Source organism: Saccopteryx bilineata, chromosome 12 (assembly GCF_036850765.1).
Source record: "Saccopteryx bilineata isolate mSacBil1 chromosome 12, mSacBil1_pri_phased_curated, whole genome shotgun sequence".
Taxonomy (NCBI): Eukaryota; Metazoa; Chordata; class Mammalia; order Chiroptera; family Emballonuridae; genus Saccopteryx; species Saccopteryx bilineata.
The window spans coordinates 32,426,417-32,433,957 of NC_089501.1; positions in this window are offsets into that span (position 1 = coordinate 32,426,417).

Consider the following 7,541-nt stretch of genomic DNA (forward strand, 5'->3'; position numbering starts at 1 on the left):
AGAAAAATTCCTGCCTTTTAGAAGTTCAAAGACTCTATAAAAGCAGTAGTTGCTGCTTGTAAACATCTAAACTTGTCAAAAAACCCATAAAAACAAATTAAAAAATGCTAAACCAGGAAAAACGTTTACAATAAATATGATGAACATATACAAAAAATTTTCAAACTCATCAAGAAAAACCACTAACACATCAGTGGAATAAAAAGGGACCAAGTGACAACAGTTAATATACTCTCCTCAGACTTCTGTCCCCAGCTCTCCCCTGAAACTGGTCTTGCAAGGCAGCCAGTGCCCTCACCTGCTTAAGCCAATCCTCAGCCCTCCCTGTCGTCATCTCTCTTCAGCAGCTGGTGGCAATCCATTCTCTCTGAAGAACTTTCCTCACCTGGCTTCTGGAATACTGTGCCCTCTTGATTTGTATCCACACCACCCTCATCTTTCTCAAGTCTTTCCTCGCTCTGTAAATGGCATCATCACTGCTGATTTCTCTACTTTGTGCAGGATCACATCCATTCTGTCGGCAAGTTCTCGCCCTTAAAATATACCTGAATCCAATCCCTTCTCCATCTTTTTGCCTGGGCTGCCGTAACAGCCTCTTGTCTGACCTTCCTGCTTCTTCTGGTCCTGTTTCCAGATAGGTCTTTACAAAGCAGTCAGAGTTGTTTCTTTCCAATAGGGAAAACAAATGCATGGTACAAAAATCTTCACAGATTTGAAAGTTCTAAAATTAAAATTAAATAAAAATTTAAAATGGAAAAAATTTTAATCCTCAAAAGAGAATAAAATCTGTAAACAGAGCCTCTCTTGATCCTGTCTCCTACCCACACAGTTCCTTTTCCCAAAGGTGACCAGTTTCTTACATTCCTTCCAGAGTCAGCCTATGAATTCATCAACATATTTATTTCCATGCCGATTGCAGAAAACTGTATCCAATGTTCTTCATCTTGTTTTCTTAGAATGATCATCTAAAGACTGAAATCAGATCAGATTGCTCCACTGCTTAAAGCTCTCTAACGGCTTCCCATTGTATTATATTTATACTTAGAATAAACCCCCCCACAGTCTGCGAGGCACCATGTGCTCTGGCTCTGGTCCACCCCAACTCTTCACATCGATGACCTTACACCAGCCCCTTGGCCTACTCGGTGCCTTTGACCACAACTGGCTGGTTCTGTCCTCTGGGTCTCTACACACCCTGTTCCCATACACTTGGAATGTTCGCTCCCATTTTCTTCTCCTTTCTTTCAAGGTTCCTACTCAGGTGTGACCTTCTCAAAGAGGCTCTCTTATCCTCTATTTAAAATAGCACCTTGCCTACGTTTCTGGGCACCCTTCTTCCTTACTTTGCGTTATTTTTCTTCACAGCTCTTCTTCCTTCCTGAGATTATATTTACTTGTTTGTTATTTGTTTCTCCACCTAGGATGTAAGCTCCATGCTCACTATTGTATGTCCTGGTGAATAGTGGCAATCATATATAGTAACTGAACTGAATAATGAAAAAGAAATGTTTTTGCATATGAAACTGGCAAAATTTGAAGTTAAAAAAATTGACAATACTCAGTGCTGATAGGAGCTGCTGATAGGATTATGAATTGATATAGTGTTTTTTTTTTTTAACCTGAAGAATGTGTTAAGAACACTCCTAGGTGTATATCCTTTGGGCTCATGTCCAGGAATATATCACAAGAAAACATTCTGAGTGAGATGGGGACAGAAGTTGTACAGAAGAACTATCACTTCCCACTAGGGTTTAATTCATAAATTATTATAAATGCATAAAATTAAATAGTATGCAATTTATTAAAATTTTATTTGGAAAGAATATATCATATAATGACAAAGAAAAATTGAAAGCTATAATAATAGGAAATAATAAAAGATATAAAATGTTTGAAATTAGCAAAAACATTCATTAATAGGAGACAGATTAAATAACATGCAATATCCAAACAATGCAATATTATACAGTCTTTTAAAATAATAAAAAATCTTTATGTAATGAAATGGCTTCTCAAGGATATTACTATAATTGATGATCAAAATGCACAGATCAGTACATATTATATGCTATAGTTTGTACTAAAATTATGTACTTATATGCTTATATGTGTATTATTCTCTGAAAGAATTTAAAAATAATTTATTTTTAACTTAAAAATAAATTCTTATTTTTATTTTAAAAATGAATTTTTTGTTTCTATTTTAATTTTTATTTTAAAAATAAATTTAAAGATAAACTGCAAATTAGTTGCCTCTAGAAAATGCAATTTGTAGCTTGAATCTTCTTTTCATTATATGGCCTTTTGAATTTAATGCCAGATGTATGTTTTATCTATTAAAATAATTTTAAATATAAAACCTGCCTATAACATAAGATAATAATAAAACATATTTGTACATATATAAACAGAAGTGACTTGAGGAGAAATACTTCAAATGTTAACAGGGGTTTTCCTTTGATGCCTGAATTACTGCTGATTTTTATTTTCTTCCTTATATTTTTTTAATTACCCAATACACATGTATTATTTTTATAAATAAGAAAACAAATTAAAGCCTATTCATTTCAATTAATTTTTTTCAAATATAGATGGCTAAAACTGAATTTGCTTAATGTAGACTTATACCACTAGTATGCTAAATTAATTTTCAAAACTGATGTAATAGAAGTCCAAAAATGCATAAAGGTAGCTCACGAGACTGTTAACCTGTTGGAGATGTGTGTGTAATACCATATTTTTGACTTTACTGCATAACTGAATGTTCTGAGTTTCCTTTCCAGAACAAATGGTACCTATCAGCATTTGCTCTGATGCCTTAAATGGGCCTTTGAGTGGCTCAGCTCCCCAGGAGAGGTTCCCGTTGAGATTCCCAGGCCGTGGAATGAGGGCCAGGAAGGTGCCAACAGGGATACCAGGCACATTGTGAACTAGGCCTTTCCCACTTCCACTTCTCCATTGGATGACTTCCCCCAATTTGAGTGCTCTTTTCTGTACTCTGAGGTGCTCCTCTCCTCTCTTTAAACAATTTCCAGTGCATCTGGCTGGATTATAAATGCCAAGCAATTAGTCACCTAATCACTGGGAGGCTCACTGATAGTATCTTATGTGCGTGCCTAAGGAAATCTGTTGCCTTGTGAAGCTGTGTGAGCCTAGTGTGTATAGAGGGTGGAGAGAGGGTTTTTTTCCTTTGAGGTTAAAAAATTTTTTTTCTTGGCCCTGGCCAGTTGGCTCAGTGGTAGAGCGTCGGCCTGGCGTGCAGGAGTCCCAGGTTCGACTACCGGCCAGGCACACAGGAGAAGCGCCCATCTGCTTCTCCACCCCTCCCCCTCTCCTTCCTCTCTGTCTCTCTCTTCCCCTCCCGCAGCCGAGGCTCTATTAGAGCAAAGTTGGCCCAGTCACTGAGGATGGCTTTATGGCCTCTGCCTCAGGCGCTAGAATGGCCCTGGTTGCAACAGAGCAACACCCCAGATGGGCAGAGCATCACCCCCTGGTGGGCATGTCAGGTGGATCCAGGTCAGGCGCATGCGGGAGTCTGTCTGACTGCCTACCCATTTCCAACTTCAGAAAAATACAAAAAAAAAATTTTTTTTCTTGGTAATCTTCGTTACCATTGTTCTAAGTTGTCTTTAATTCTAAAAAAAAAAAAAAGTAAATTATTCTTTGAACAAAGTTGCCTCAGTTCACCATGCCCAACACTTAGGGAATGACCCAGGGTAGCCAGTGATCTATGCCTGTGCACTGCAGGTGACAAGTTTGGAGTAACTTTGCCACCATAGCTTCTATCATTTAAAATTAAATACCCTCTGGGTTTCAATGTCTTATCTGCAGTCTCTGACTTGTGATTGAATTGAGGTAGACCTTAATTTAGTTTGCAAACAGTCTACTTTATATTTGTCTCATGCATTTGATAGTTCTTGCCTTGATGGAATATAATTAATACAGTCACATGGCATCACCAGGCTTGTTGACCATGTGTAAAAGGTTAGATATAAACTGTTAAACAGAGGCTCATGTTTCCCAATTGACTCGCCTGATGCAGCAAGAGTAATTAAACTGCCCGAAGCTAAACCTGTGTTCTAGAATCAAGTAAATATTATGGGGTGAAAAAACTGACACAGAAGCGCACAGTCCAGGTGCACCCCAGGCTAATGGGGTGTGCGGACACGTTAAATTGCCTTAAGTTCCCTGAAGTGATAGGACTCTAGGAGGCTGAAAACAAACAAACAAAAAGAAAACGTAGGAAAATACTGAGTCAAAATATACTGGCATCTCCATTTGTGGAGATTTTACACCAGTGCCCTTCCCATGCCAGGGCTTTCATAGCCACATTGCTCTATCAGCATTTCTGGCAACATGATCTTCTTGGTTGCCCGGCCTATAGACGAGAAGAAATGACTCATCCAGTCCTAGCATTTGTTTTTCTGCAAAACGAGTGAAACTGCATAAAAATCATATAAAAGTCCTTTTTAAAACCCTGAAAGGGGATGATTTTCTTCTAAACCAGACAGTCTAGCTGTTGATACCCTCTCCTCTGTGTCTGTCTGATTAGTTAACCTGGGCATGAAATTCTAGATTGCTTTCTCCTTTCATTCTCTCCCTGTACCTCCCATTTGGCTTCTCTTCTCTTCTCTCTTTCTCAGAAGCAAACCAAATTCTTCAACTTGTCCCTTGAATGTCAAGTTAGTACATATTTTTGTCACCTGAAGCATGATTTTGAGGTCTTAGCCTCAAACCCAATCTGTTTATTAAAATATTTCTTCAGCCTGACCTGTGGTGGTGCAGTGGATAAAGCGTCGACCTGGAAATGCTGAGGTTGCTGGTTCGAAACCCTGGGCTAGCCTGGTCAAGGCACATATGGGAGTTGATGCTTCCAGCTCCTCCCCCCTTCTCTCTCTCTGTCTCTCTCTCCTCTCTAAAATGAATAAATAAAATAAAAATTTAAAATATTTCTTCCAAATAAATACACAATACTTCCTTAGAGGTATCCCAGAGAATAAAAGTTTATCTCATTCCATTTATAACAGTGATGTTATAAAATTTGCAAAGTAAAATTTGCAAAATATGTTAAAAACAACATATTTTTTACTTAAAAATACAAAACACCATTTATGATGCTTATATTATGTATTATGCACTTTCCAAGTGCTTGTCTTACTAACCTTTCTGGAAACCCTATAAAATAAGTGTTTTACTCCTTATTAGTCAGATGAAGAAAATGAATCACAAAAAGGTTAAGCAATCTGTTGGAAATTGCACAGCTAGTAAGTGGTGAAGCTAGCATTCAAACCGAGTGGTTTGGCTTTTACTATGACATACACATACATCTAAGGGTGCATGAAAGACATTGAGTTTTGAACTAGATATTGATGGAGGAGCAAGAGAGAGTATTAGGTAGGTAAAATACATTTAGGACTAGCCATTTAGAAACTGTTTTACTAATTTACTAATTATTCTCTATTTTAAATACTTTTTATTTGGTATATGAACTAGTTCAAGCACAAAAGAGTTCTTGACTTCAGGTTTGAATTTTGTCTTCCAACCAATTCAGAACCCAAGGAGGAAGTTCGAGTGGGAATGGGGGTAGGGTTTAGGAGTGACTCCTATATACTGTCCAACTCATTTCCTAGCTCCTAAATGAGATTTGGGCCTTCAGTCTCAGCCCTGAGGGCTAGAGCCCACCCTACTCTCCTGGACACCCCTTTCTATTTAGACACGCCTCTCCTTGAGCCCTCTGCAGCCTCCTTGTTAAGTCTTCTAGCCCCAGCTGACCTCTGCTGCCTCTAGAGAAGAATGTCACTCATCCGTTCTGGATGGGGGTGGGTTAGAAATGACCTTGAATATTGCACCTTAGGCACTTGTAAGACAATTAGAGCACATCTACCCTGGGTGTAGGTGCAGTTCTTATGCCCTCTCTGGATCTATGCTCCCTAATGTCTTCTCTTCATATTTTGGCTTTTGTAGGTCCCAAGCCCCAAAAAGCATAGACTGTGAGAGCCAGTGGTAAAAACCACTCTTCTGCTATAAACCATTGCATTTACATCTTTTCTTCTGGATATCAATAGTACTCACTAATATTATAAAACATATACCGTATGTTGGCAAGTGGGAAGTAGTGATTATTGCATGGCAAGGATCACATCATTATGTATATTTTTTATTTTTAACAACACATTTATACAATTATTTTTACTACAATTATTTTTTTTATTTGAGAGGTCTTTTACATCAATTATTTTAATTAATCTTCACAAAAATGAGTGGGTTTTTTTTGTATTTTTCTGAAGCTGGAAACAGGGAGGCAGTCAGACAGACTCCGCATGCGCCTGACGGGGATCCACCCGGCACGCCTACCAGGGGGCGATGCTCTGCCCATCCGGGGCGTCGCTCTGTCGGGACCAGAGCCACTCTAGCGCCTGGGGCAGAGGCCAAGGAGCCATCCCCAGCGCCCGGGCCATCTTTTTGCTCCAATGGAGCCTTGGCTGCGGGAGGGGAAGAGAGAGACAGAGAGGAAGGAGAGGGGGAGGGGTGGAGAAGCAGATGGGCACCTCTCCTGTGTGCCCTGGCCAGGAATCGAACCCGGGACTTCTGCACACCAGGCTGACGCTCTACCACTGTGCCAACCAGCCAGGGCCAATCTTCACAATAATTTTAAGAAAGTAAGATAGATATGATTATTTTTTGTGAGTCACAAGTTTGTGTATTTTTATTATTACTATTTTACAGTTTTTGGCCTATGATTTATATTCTAAAAGGCTATTTTCTATATCTGGTTAGTATTTCTAAACTGTTTTTTATGGGTTGACCCTGTATTCTTCTTCTTTATGTCTTGGGTTTACAGGCTATAAAAATATTATGTAGTAGTTTTACATTTGACATTTTTTATTGGTACTGATTTTAAAGAGAGTGGCTTAAATATTTACTTATTTTTTCCTATTTTGAAATTTTATTTTTCTTTTATATTTTTGTGAATGCTTACTTTTTTATTCTCAATAACAAAATCAATAATCATTAAAAATTTTTGGAAAATATAAAAGAGCGCAAAGAAGAAAATAAAAATCACAGCTAATATAAGGGATATCATCATAAACATCTACCTAGTAAATAACAAGAATACATCTAATAAATTCCTAGTAAAATTGCATAATCAGTTTTAAGGCTTTTGAGCAATAATGCCAGAAACTTATCCAGAAAGTTTTGCCAATATATGCTTCCAAAAACATCACAGGAGACTGTATATTTTACCACACCTAACAGCCTCAGGTATAATCATTATTTTAATCTCTGCCTACTTGCTGAGTTACTGTAATATTTTAGTATTGCGCTATTTTGCATTTAATTTCTCATGAAGCTGAGTATTTTTGTGTGCATAAATTACCTTTTCAAATTCTTTGCCCATTATTTATTTATTTATTTATTTATTTATTTATTTAATTATGTGACAGAGACAGATAGAGACAGAGAGAGGAACAGATAGGGACAGACAGACAGGAAGGGAGAGAGAGATGGGAAGCATCAATTCTTTGTTGTGGTACCTTAGT